The sequence below is a fragment of the Pteropus alecto genome, unplaced genomic scaffold, assembly GCF_000325575.1.
Source record: "Pteropus alecto unplaced genomic scaffold, ASM32557v1 scaffold167, whole genome shotgun sequence".
Classification (NCBI taxonomy): Eukaryota; Metazoa; Chordata; class Mammalia; order Chiroptera; family Pteropodidae; genus Pteropus; species Pteropus alecto.
The window spans coordinates 860,408-872,912 of record NW_006440647.1 but is presented as its reverse complement, the minus strand read 5'-3'; the positions used below and the strand labels follow the sequence as shown (position 1 = coordinate 872,912).

Genomic DNA, 12,505 nt, shown 5'->3' with positions numbered 1-12,505 from the left:
CATCATTGAGTGATGGTGTGAACTTACACAGGGTTACTTAAGCTCTCAGCATTTCATCTATAAAAAGAGATTAAAATTCCATTTCACATGAATGCTCTGAGAAGTCAATGAGATAATGTATGTGAAAGAATCTAATAAAATAATCATTGCATTAAATTTTTCTCAATGACAGTTTCATTTCATTTAAAAAGATTTGTTTTAAAGCCATATAATCTAGTTAGAACAATAAACCAAATGTACTGAAAATAAATGGAGAATACTGTAAGGCAATATAGACTTAGATGTTACATGGAATAATCTCAGATCTCAAAATTGGTATTTTGATGAGAAATAACTACTCTGTGGATTAGTCAGGTGAATGTTTAATTCCTAAACTATCAATTCTTCCTATCTTATGTGCTTGTGCTCAGACACAGGCAACTGGTATTTCTATTGGTTTCAATAAAACACAAAAGTAAATCTGTAATATGATGCACCTCTAACTCAAATATCAAAGATGCCTAGATTATCTGCTGCTGTTGGATTAACTGTGCCAATGTTCTCCTCCAGTGGATAGAGATAATAATAAATTTACTGTTTTATCTCTGCACCTGGCCCAGCATGACCTCCCTGCTAATTAGAAATTTTTAGGGGCTATCCAAAAATTCGAATATTCGAATATTTGCTAGTATTCCTTCAATTTATAAAGTAGTTTACAGTTTTCAAAGTACTTTAATTTATAAAGTAGTTTACAGTTTTCAAAGTACTTTAATATGCATCTAAATTTCTTACTGAATACTACAAACAGGAATTACAGATTTGGTTTTTATTAGTTATTTAAATGTAGAGAGAGACATATGCACAAGCTGCTCCTACTCCCTGGCATGCATACATACACATAAACTACAGCAACAGAGTACATTCCAAGTATAGATTTGATTCCAACTCATACATCGTGGCTCATTCATAGCAGATAGTACCCTTAGTGACAATGAGTCTAAACAATCTAACTTAAAAATGTCCCCGTAACAGGAAACAAGGGAGCACCTAAAATTGCAACAAGCCACAGAAGCATCTCCTATTTCCACAGATACCTGCAATTACTAAAAGTGACACCAACATTAAATTGAAAATTGGAAAGAATAATTTAATGAACCAACTATGTACAAGCAAAGAAGCAAATGAAGAATTAGGCTCTCAGGACACTCAAAAGAAGGGCCAGATGGGGGAAAACTATATGGCTTCCTTCCTCACCTCATTTACTACTTAAACTAAGGCACTAAATCCATCTCAATCGACCTTCTCTTCTAGTTTTTTGATTGTTGATTTTGTATCCAGTACTTTACTGTATTTGCTTATTGTTTCTAGTAGTGTTCTTGTGGAGTCTTTAGGGTTTGCTATATAGAGAATTATGTCATCCACAAATAGTGACAGTTTAGACTTTCCCCATTGAGTATGATGTCAGCTGTAGGTTTGTCATACGCTCTTTATTATATTGTGGTATGTTCTCACTATTCCCACCTTGCTAAGAGTTTTTTTATTTTTTTTTTAATCAAAAATGGATGCTGGATTTTGTTAAATGCCTTTTCTGCATCTATTGATATGATCATATGATTGTTATCTTTCAATTTATTAATGTAGTTTATCACACTAATTAACTTGTGAATATTAAATCAAACTTGGAATAAATCCAAGGAATAAATCCACTTGATCATGGTGTATGTTCTTTTTAATGTATTGTTAAATTTGGTTTGCTAATGATATTTGCATCAAAGTTCATCAGGGATATCATCGTACAGTTCTCTTTTTTTGTACTGACTGCGCTTACATTTTTTTAAAATCCCCACCACCACCATCACTTCCACCCCTGACCTACGGATGTTGCCGACTCCCCTTAAGAACTGAATCTCTAAAGGCGGGGCGTCTCCTCCCACATGTTCGCAGCACACACCGGGCCTGGCGCACCTGGGGGGCCTGATGCTTCCAGGGCCTGGCACACCCGAGGTATCTGCTAGGGCTTGAACCCATGACTTTCTGCGTGTAAATTAGACGTGCTAACCACTACTCTATGGAACCACCCTTGCGTATTTTTTTTTTAATGGTGACATTGATTAACGAAATACAGTAAGTTTCAGGTGTAAAATTTAGCAGTAAGGTATATGTTTGTGTGTGTGTACGTGTGTGTGTGTGTATGTATTGCATTGTGCGTTCACTATCCATAGTTAGGTTTCTTTCTGTCACAAAATATTGGACTACTTTTATCCATCTACCTCCCCTGTTCCCCTGCCTCCCACCCTCTGGTAACCACTAATCAATTGTCCATGTTCATGAGTCTCTGTTTGTCCTGTTTGTTTGTTGTTTTTCGGTTTATATTCCACATATAAGTGACGTCACATGGTTTTCAAGTTTTCCTATATGGTTTATTTTGCTTAGTATGATTATCTCAAGGTCCATCCACGTTGTTGCAAATGGCAGTATTTCACCTCTTCTTATGGCTGAGTAATATTCCATTGTATATATGTACCACAGTGTCTTTATCCAATCATCTGTCATAGGACACTTCAATTGCTTCCATATCCTGGTCACCATGAATAATGCTGCTATGAACATCAGTGTACATATATCTTTTCAGATATGGGTTTTCAAGACTTTTGGGTAAATACCCAGTAGAGAGATAGCTGGATCATATGGTAGATCAATTCTTAGTTTTTGAGGAACCTCCATACTGTTTTCCATAGTGGTCGTACAAATTTGCAGTCCAATGAGCAGCGTATGAGGGTTCCTTTTTTCTCCACATACTCTTCAACACATGTTATTATTTGTCCTGTTGATTATAGCTATTCTAACAGGTGTGAGATGGTATCTCATTGTAGTTTTGATTTGTGTTTCCCTAATGGCTAGTAAGTTGACCTTTTTTTTTAGGTCATCTCATAGATTGCAAGGACTTTGTCAGCTTACAATCCCTTATTTTTATTTTTTACGCCTAGAGGACCTGGTCTTCCTAGGTGGTCTCCCATCCAAGGACTAACCAGGCCTGACCCTGCTTAGCTTCTGAGATCAGACGGGATTGGGCTTGTTCAGGGTGGAATGGCCATAGACCTATTTTTTCATATGTCCGTTGGTGATTTGTATGTCTTCTTAGGAGACGTGTCTGTTCAGGTCCTCAGCCCATTTTTTGATGAAATGGTTTGTTTTGTCGTTGTTGTTTTGAATTGTATGAGTTCCTTGTATGTTTTGGATATTAGGCCATTAACAGAGGCTTTGCAAATATTTTCTCCCACTTGGATGGTTATCTCCTTATCTTGTTAATGATTTCTTTTCCTGTGAAGAAGTTTTAGTTTGATGTAGTCCCATTCATTTATTTTGGCTTAAACTTCTCTTGTTTTTGAGGTCAAATTCAATATGGGTTTTCAGATATGGGTTTTCAAGACTTTGACTATTTAAGTCAAAGGTCCATGAGTATAGTTCCTATATTTTCTTCTATGCATTTTATTGTTTCAGATCTTATATTCATATCTTTAATCCATTTTGAGTTAATTCTGGTGTGTGGAGATAGACAACAGTCTAGTTTCAGTCTTTTGCGGGTGGCTTTCCAGTTTTCCTAGCACCATTTATTGAAGAGGCTTTCCTTTCTCTACTGTATGTTTTTGTTTTTTTCGTCAAAAATCATTTGCCCATATAAACATGGGTTACTTCTGAAATCTTGATTCTGTTCCACTGGTCTGTGTATCTGTTTTTCTGTCAATATCATGCCGTTTTGATTATTACCGCTTTGAAGTATAATTTGAAGTTGGGCAGAGTTATGCTTCCAGTCTCATTCTTATTCTCAGGATGGCTTTGGCAATACAGGGTCTTTTGTGCTTCCATACAAATCTGATAATTTTTGTTCTATTTCTTTTAAAAAATGCTAATGGGATTTTAATGGTGATTGCATTAAATCTGTATGATGCTTTAGGTATAAGATCATTTTAATTATGTTAATTCTTCTATTCCAAGAACACAAAATATCCTTCCATTTCTTTGTGTATTCTTCATTTTTTTAATAAAGTCTTACAGTTTTAATTATATAGGTCCTTCACATATTTCACTAGACTTATTCCTAGTATTTTATTTTATTCTTTTTCTTGTAAAGGCAAAAGGAATTATTTTTTACCCTTAATTTTCAAACATTTCATTATTAGAGTATAGGAAAGCTATGGATTTTTGAAGATTGATTTTGAATCCAGAGACTTTACTATATTTGCTTATTGTTTCTAGTAGTCTTCTTGTGGAGTCTTTAGGGTTTTCTATATAGAGAATTATGTCATCCACAAATAGTGACAGTTTGACTTCGTTTCCTATTTGGATGCCTTTTATATCTTTCTCTTGCCCTATTGCATTCATAGGGACCACCAATGTTATATTGAATAACAGTGGCACTAGTGAACAGCCTTGTCTTGTTCCTGATCTTAGAGGAAATATTTTTAAGTTTCACCGTTAAGTATAATGTTGAATGGGGATTGTCATATATATGGTCTTTATTATGATAAAGTACTTTCCTTCTATATCGACTTTGTTAAGTGTTTTGGTCATAAATGGATCTTGTCAAAGGCTTTTTCTGCATCTATCGATATGATCATATGATTCTTCCTTTTTAATTTTTTATGTAGTGTATCATAATTATCAATTTGCATTTGTTGAACAATCCCTGTGCCCCTGGGATGAAGCCCATTTGATCATGGTGTATAATCTTTTTAATATGTTGCTGTATTCGTTAGCTAGTATCTTATTTAGGATTTTTTCATCTGTGTTTATGAAAGAGATTGGTCTGTAGTTTCCTTTTCTTGCATTATTTTTAGCAGGTTTTGGTATCAGTGTAATAATGGCCTCATAAAATGAGTTGTAAGGTATTTCCTCCTCTACAATTTTTTGAAAGAGTTTGAGGAGAATAGGTATTAGATCTTATTTGAATGTTTGGTAGAATAAACTGGTGAAACCATCTGTTCATGGACTTTTACTTTTTGGTAGGTTTTATGATCGTTTCAATTTCCATACCGCTGATCAGTCCTTTTATATTTTCCAGTTCTTCTCAATTCAGTTTAGGAAGATTGTATCTTTCTAAGTACTGGTGTATTTCTTCTAGATTATTAAATTTGGTGTTATATGGTTTTTCGTAGTATTCATGTATGATCTTTTGCATTTCTGCGGTGTGTGTCATCATTTCTCCTCCGATATTAGTACCACTACTCCTGCTTTTCTCTGAACACCATTTGTTTGAAATATCATTTTCCACCCTTTCACTTCGAGTCTATATTTGTCTTTGGAGCTGAGATGTGTCTCCTGGAGGCAGCATATGGTTGGGTTTTGTTTTTTGATCCAAACTGCAATTATGTGCTTTTTTATTGGTGTGTTCAGTCCATTTACGTTTAGGGTGATTATTGAAAAAGAGGTTTTCCTATAGTCATTTTATCTTTTGCTTTCTGGTAGCTTGGTATTTCCATTGTTTCCTTGTCCTTGTGTGTCTATTTTATTTTTTATTTTGGTTATATTTTGTGAATTTTCACTCTGGTCTTTCTTGTTTTATGTTCAGAATCTTTGCTGTGTGGTTACCATTACAATTATGTAGAGGGCATTTATATATACATACATATATATAGACATACTAGTCCATTTTCTTCCATGTGTGCCTTATCTCATTCCCCTTTGCAAATATGGATCTTTAAATCCTCTCCTATTCTGTTATTGTTGTCTCGATTTGTCCCTATGTATGCTGAACGTTCATTATTATTTTGCAATAGCAAAACTCTTCTTACTGTTTAACCTTATAATGTCCGTTCTTACTAAGGGTTGCACTCTTCCGCTTCTATCTGCCTGCTAGTCGCCTTACTCATAGTTATATCTTTTTTTTTGTCGTCATTTCATTCTAGATGAGCCAACCTCTTTCAGTATTTCCTGTAATGTAGGCCTCATAGTAAAAAATTCCCTCCATTTTTCTAAGTCTAGAATGGTCTTTATTCTTCCTTCATATCTAAAGGAGAGTTTTGCTGGGTCTATTATTCTTGGTTGGCAATTCCTTTCACTTAATAGTTTGAATATTTGTTTCCACTCCCTTTTGGCTTGTACAGTTTGTGTTGAGAGGTCCGACAATAATCTATTGGGTTTTCTTTTATAGGTTACCATCTTCTTTTTCTTGGCTGTCCTGAGAATTCTTTGTCATTGATTTTTGATAATTTTAATACAATGTGTCTTGGAGAAGGGCTTTTTGGGTTGAGATAATTGGGTTTTCTGTTGGCTTCTTGATATCCAAGCTACAGTTCATTTTTTAGATTTGGAAAATTCTCAACTATCTTTCTGAAAATGCTTTCTAATCCCTGCTCTTTTCCTCCTCTTCGAGAATGCCCATTATTCTTGTTTCCTCTCCTGATGTTATCAGCTGGTTCTTGTATTTCTCTTTCACTATTTTTTATTCTTTGGTTCCTCACTTCTTCCTTCTGATTTGTTTCTAGATTTCTATATTCAATATCACTGATCCTTTCCTCCACTTGGTCGACTCTGTTTCCCAAGCTTGCTATTTCATTTTTCAACTCTTGCAGTGTGTTCTTCATCTCTAGAAGTTCTATTTGGTTCTTTTTGAGGGTTTCAGTCTTCTTGCTAAATAACTTATTTTGCAGATCCAGTTGTTTTTTCAATTCCTGATATTGTTGCTGTGAATTATTTTGGATCTCAGTGAATTTTTCAGAAGTACCATATTGAATTCTCTGTCATTTAAGTTGCATATTTCTATGTCTTTAAGCTATTTTTTGGAGATTTTTCTCTTTTTTTCTGAGATGCCTTGTCACCTTGTTGTTCATGGTCTTTGATGGATTATTTCTCAGTCTGGACATTAATGGAAGTATATTCTGCTTTTTTTTTTCTTTCCAGAAAGTAGATTTATTGTATAAAGATCTCTCTTTATCATGTTGCTAAGATGACATTTTTCTTTTGTTTTCCAGTAGGTGTCATCTAAGCCTCTTGGATTCCTGCTTTTTATAAAGTCTTATTAATGCCTATTTTTTCTTATAGATGTTTAATTATGCTTGCCATCCTCAATCTCAGTCTCTGTGTTAGCAACAGTTTCCATAACTTTTGCTCAGATTTTCCTGGTGCTACACAGTGTTCGGTCTTGGAAGATATGGGGATGAGGCCCTCTGGATTGGGTGTTGAGGGCTCTCACTCAACCTTGTGTTTTACAACTGTCGCTAGTAATAATTAATTGTTGCTTCTTTGCCATTCCCTCTTCTTTGCCTTTCCTGCTTTTCTGCTGTCCCTACCTTTCTGCTTTCTGCCCTGATCCCTGGGCACTGCCTTCGGCCGCATGGAGCTCACCGCTCTCCCAGGCAGGAATGTTCAGGAAACTTGGCACAACTTCTCCCCTTCCCCTTCCTTCTACAGGAGTTCCAGCTGCAAGATGTAGCTTCTTTGTTTCTCCCAGTCTACTTCCTGACTCCCAGGATTCTGACTTGTGGTAGCTCTTATGTGCAGATCCCACTCTCAGACATGCTTGTGTGCAGGTTGGGTGTTTTCTGTTGAGTTTTAGATGTTCATCTTTTCTTGTTTCAAGGGGAGAGATTTGGGGACATCTCTCGCTCTGCCATATTTCTGACATCAGTCTCCTGACGTTGCCTAGTTTTGAAATCAGGATAATGGTTTCCTCTTAAAAAGAGTTAGAAAGCCTTCCTTCTCTTAAAATTTATGGACTAGTTTGAGAGGAATAGGTGTTAATCCTTCTTTGAATGTTTGGTAAATTTAACTGTGAAGCCATCCTATCCAAACTTGTTTTTTGGACTTTTTATTACTGATTTGATTTTGTTGGTGGTAATCTGTCTATTCAGATTTTCTGTTTCTTCTTGACTCAGTCTTGTAAGTTTGTATGTTTCTAGAAATCTATCCATTTATTTCAGATTGTCCAATTTCTTATAATCGTTTGTAATTCTATGGAGTCTGTAGTTCTCTTTCAATTCTGATTTTATTTATGGGGATCTTCTCTCTTTTTGACGAATCTGGTTAATGGCTTATCAATTTTTTTTTTTATCCTTTCAAAAACCTAGTTCTTGGTTTCATTGATATTTTGTATTGTTTTTCTAAACTCTATTTAGTTTTTTTCCACACCGATCTTTAGTAACTCCTTCTTTGTATTCACTTTGGTTTTAGTTTGCTGCTCTTTTTCTAGTTCTTTTGAGTTTAGATTATTTACTTAAGATTTTTCTTATTTCTTGAAATAGGCCTGTATTGTTATGAATATTTTGCATACGACTGCTTTTGCTGTGTCCCATAGATCCCATGGATCATTGTGTTTTCATTTTCATTTGTCTCTTGGTATCTTTTAATTTCTTCCTTGATGTCATTGTTAATATCAAGGCTTAGTAGCAAGTTGTTTAGTAGCATGTTATTTAGCCTCCATGTGTTTGTGTACTTTTCAGTATTTTTCTGTAGTTGATTTCTAGTTTTATATCATTGTGATTGGAGAAGCCATCTGATATGATTTCATCTTCTTAAATTTATTGAGACTTGTTTATTGGTCTATCATATGGTCTATCCTGGAAAATGTGTCCATGTGCTCTTGATAAGAATGTGTATTCTGCTGCTTTAGGGTGAAACTCTCTGTAAATATCAATAAATCCATCTGGTCTACTGTGTCATTTAAGCCTGTCATTTCCTTATTGATTTTCTGTCTGGAAGATCTGTCCATTGGTTCCAATGGGGTGTTAAAATCTCCTACTATGAGTGTGTTACTGTTGACTTCTCCCTTTATATCAGTCAATAATTGTTTTATATATGTAGGCGCTCCTATGTTGAAGTCATATATGTTTACTAGAGTTATGTCCTCTCATTGTATTGATCCCTTTATCATTATGTAATTTTCCTCTTTGCTTCTTATTATAGCCTTTGTTTTAAAGTCTATTTTGTCTAATAAAAGTATTGCTACCACAGCTTTTCTTTCATTTCCATTTTCATGAAATATCTTTTTCCATTCCTTTATTTTCAATCTGTCTCTGTCATTTGATCTGAAGTGGGTCTCTTGTAAATTGCACATGTATGAGTCTTGTTTTCTTATTCATTCAGCTACCCTGTGTCTTTTGATTGGAGCATTTAATTCATTTACACTTAAAGTAATTGTTGATAGATATGTAGCTATTGCCATTTTATGATTTATAATTTTATCTATCTTTTTTCCTTTATTGTGTTATATGGGCTCCACATATAAGTGAAATCATTTGGCATTTGTCTTTTTCTGTCTGACTTACTCTATTCAGCACAATACCCTCTAGGTCCACTCATGTTATTGCAATGGCAATATTTCATTCATTTTAATGGCCAAGTAATAATCTTGTTATATATGTAACAATCCTTTCTTTTCCTTTCATTCATTAACAGAAACCCTGGTAGCTTCTATATCTTGACAATTGTAAATAAGGATGCACATGTACTTTGAAGTAGTGTTTTGAATTTCTTCAGATAAATACCCAAAGATTGTATTACTAAGTCCTTCTTTGTTTCTTGTTATAGCTTTGTTTTAAAGTCTTTTTTTTTTTTTTTTTTGGTATAAGTATTTCTACCTCAGTTTTTTTTTGTTTATCTAATTTTATTTTCATAAAACATATTTTTCCATCCCTTTACTTTTCAGTCTTTGTGTGTCTTTTGATCTGAATTGAGTCTCTTGTAAGCATCATATGTAAGGGTCTTCTTTTCTTATCCATTCAGCCTCCCTATGTCTTTAGACCGAAGTATTGAATACATTTACATTTAAAGTAATTGTTGATAGATATTTAGTTATTGCCATTTTATTACTCACACTTTTTATCTTTTTTTATTTTTCTTCTAGAAGTTTCTTTAACATTTCTTTTGATATTAGTTTGGTGGTAATGAATTTCTTTATCTTTTTCTTATCTGAGAAGCTCTTTATCTGTCTGTCCTTAGACTTTAAAAGATAGCATTTCTGAGTAATCTTGGTTGTCGGTCCTTGCTTTTCATCATTTCAAATATTTCATGTCAATTCTTTCTGGCCTGCAAAGTGTCTGTTGAGAAATCAACTGATAGTTTTATGGGAGCTCCCTTGTAGGTAGCTGTTTTTCTCTTGGTACTTTTAAGGATCTCCCTTTACCATCAACCTTTGGCATTGTGATTATGATATGTCTTAGTGTGGGCCTCCTTGGGTTCATCTTGTTTGGGACTTTCTGGGCTTCCTGGGCTTTGATGTCTATTGCTTGCACCAGGTTCAGGAAGCTTTCTGTTATTATTTCTTCAAATAGGTTTTCAAACCCTTGCACTCGCTCTTCTCCTTCTGGCACCCCACTGATTCAAATATTGATATGCTTGATGTTATCCCAGAGGTCCCTTAAACTATCCTAATTTTTTGGATACTTTTTTCTTATTGATATTCTGATTGACTTTCTGCTAACTTATCTTCTACATTAGATAAAGCAAAGGCTTTATCTAATTTTCCGTTGATCCTCTCTACTCTAGTCTTTATTTCAGTTATTGCCTTAATTTCTGACTGGCTCTTTTTATGTTTTATCTGTCTATTTTTATGTTTCCTATCTCTTTGTTGATGTTCTCACTGAGATCATTGAGCATTCTTATAACAAGTATTTTGAACTCTGCATTTGGTAGATTGCTTGTTTATATTTTGTTTAGTTCTTTTTCTGGAGCTTTGTTCTGTTCTTTCATTTGCAACATGTTTCTTTGTCTGCCCTTTTTGGCTGACTCCCTCCGTTTGTTTCTATGTATTAGCTAGAGCTACTTTGTATTCCAGTCTTGGTAGAGTAACTTTATATAGTAGGCGTCCTATGGTTCCTAGTGGCACTGTCTCATTTGTCACCTGATCCAGGTGCTGTAGGTGCGTCATTTGTGTGGGTTGTTTTTGCCTTCTTGTTGTAGGTGAATCTTGGTTGCTGTTTGTAGGTCAATGGATAGAACTGACCCTCACAGGTTAATCGGTTGTGAGGACTTGTCAGTGACTACAGTGGAGAAGCTATTGTGCAGGGGTTGACCTTACAGAGCAGGATTCACTTTAGTATGACTGTATTGTCTTCCCAGTCTGCTCTTTTGATGTGTTATCTGTGGCTGTGGTCCAGTGGTGCTCTGGCACGGTCTGAAACTGGCCACTGGATGTGCCAGACTCCTGGTCCTCCTAGGATCAGTGTTACCACAGGAGAAGTCCAGCTGTTAACAGTACTCTGCCTGGGGCTACCTGGTATAATCCACAAGCAATCTTCAGATGTCCTTTACCTGTGCTTTCCTTGGAGGTGCCTGAGAGAATCTAAGACATGAAGCAAGGCTGCCTGCTACTATTGCCAGGCTTCAGGCTGCTTAGTAAGGGGTATGGGGCTCACTGAGGCCAGATGCTACTTCTTTGGAGATTGTAAACTTTTGAGAAATTTTAGGAAAGTATGCAACATTAACCAAGACAGGACGTTTGTACAAAAAAGCAACTGGCAGTGGCTTGAGTGGGCCTACAAATAGGGTAGGGTGGGGTCTCAGGGAATCACCAGGGCTGGATGAACTGTGCTAGCTGGCTTGATAAAGAGTCAGATAAGGAGGGCACCTGTATATACATGCTGAGATGGGGGAGGGATCAACATAAGAACAATGGATTCTGCCAGTACTTTTGTCTCAGGGAAAGCAACCATTTCAGCCAATACCCTGAAGGCAGAAAATTCAGTTCCTCCCCATATGTCCCTGGTGCTTTATAAGCTACTGCCCCAGTACTGGAACTCAGAGCAAGTAAGTCTATTAATAGTAAGTTAGTGCATGGGTCCTTTAAGTGTAACACCTGGGACTCTAGCCACCCTCCATCACACTCAGCCACAGTCTCCACTGGTTTTAACAGTCAGAAGCTTGGGGACCCAGCACTGCAATTCTGGGCTAGGAAGCCTGGTGTGTGGCTGGAACCCCTTGTTCCTCAGGGGGAGATCTCTGCAGCTGATATAGCCCCTAATTATTTTAAATTAAGTTTATTGCTGTAACATTGATTAATACAATGATATAATTTTCAGGTGTATATTATAATTTGACGTCTGTATATTCTATTGTGTGTTTACCACATAAGGTTCAGTTTCCTTCAGCTACCATATATTTGATCCTTTTTACCCACTTCACCCTCACCCAACCCCCCAGTATATGACACTTTTTACCCCATCCATCTTCCCCCTCCTCAACCACCGCCTAACCTCTGGTAACCACTAGTCTATAGTCCATGTCCATTAGTCTCTGTTTGTTCTGTTCATTTGTTGCTTTTAGGTTTATATCCCACATGTAAGTGATATCATGTGATTTTCGACTTGTTCTCTTTGCCTTATTTCTATTAGCATGATTATCTCGAGGTCCATTCATGTTGTCACAAATGGCAGTATTTTCTCTCTTTTTATGGTTGAGTAATATTCCATTGTATATACATACCACAGCTTCTTTAGCCAACCATCTATCGTAGGACACTTCGGCTCCTTCTATGTCCTGACCACTGTGAAAAATGCTGCTATGAACATCAGTGTGCAAATATCAATTCGGA

General features: G+C 35.9%; 1 pseudogene; it reads right to left on the bottom strand.

Moving 5' to 3' along the window:
* Window positions 1-2,959: 2,959 nt before the first annotated feature.
* LOC112484705 lies at window positions 2,960-3,078 on the bottom strand (annotated as a pseudogene).
* Between the last annotated feature and the right edge of the window lie 9,427 nt (window positions 3,079-12,505).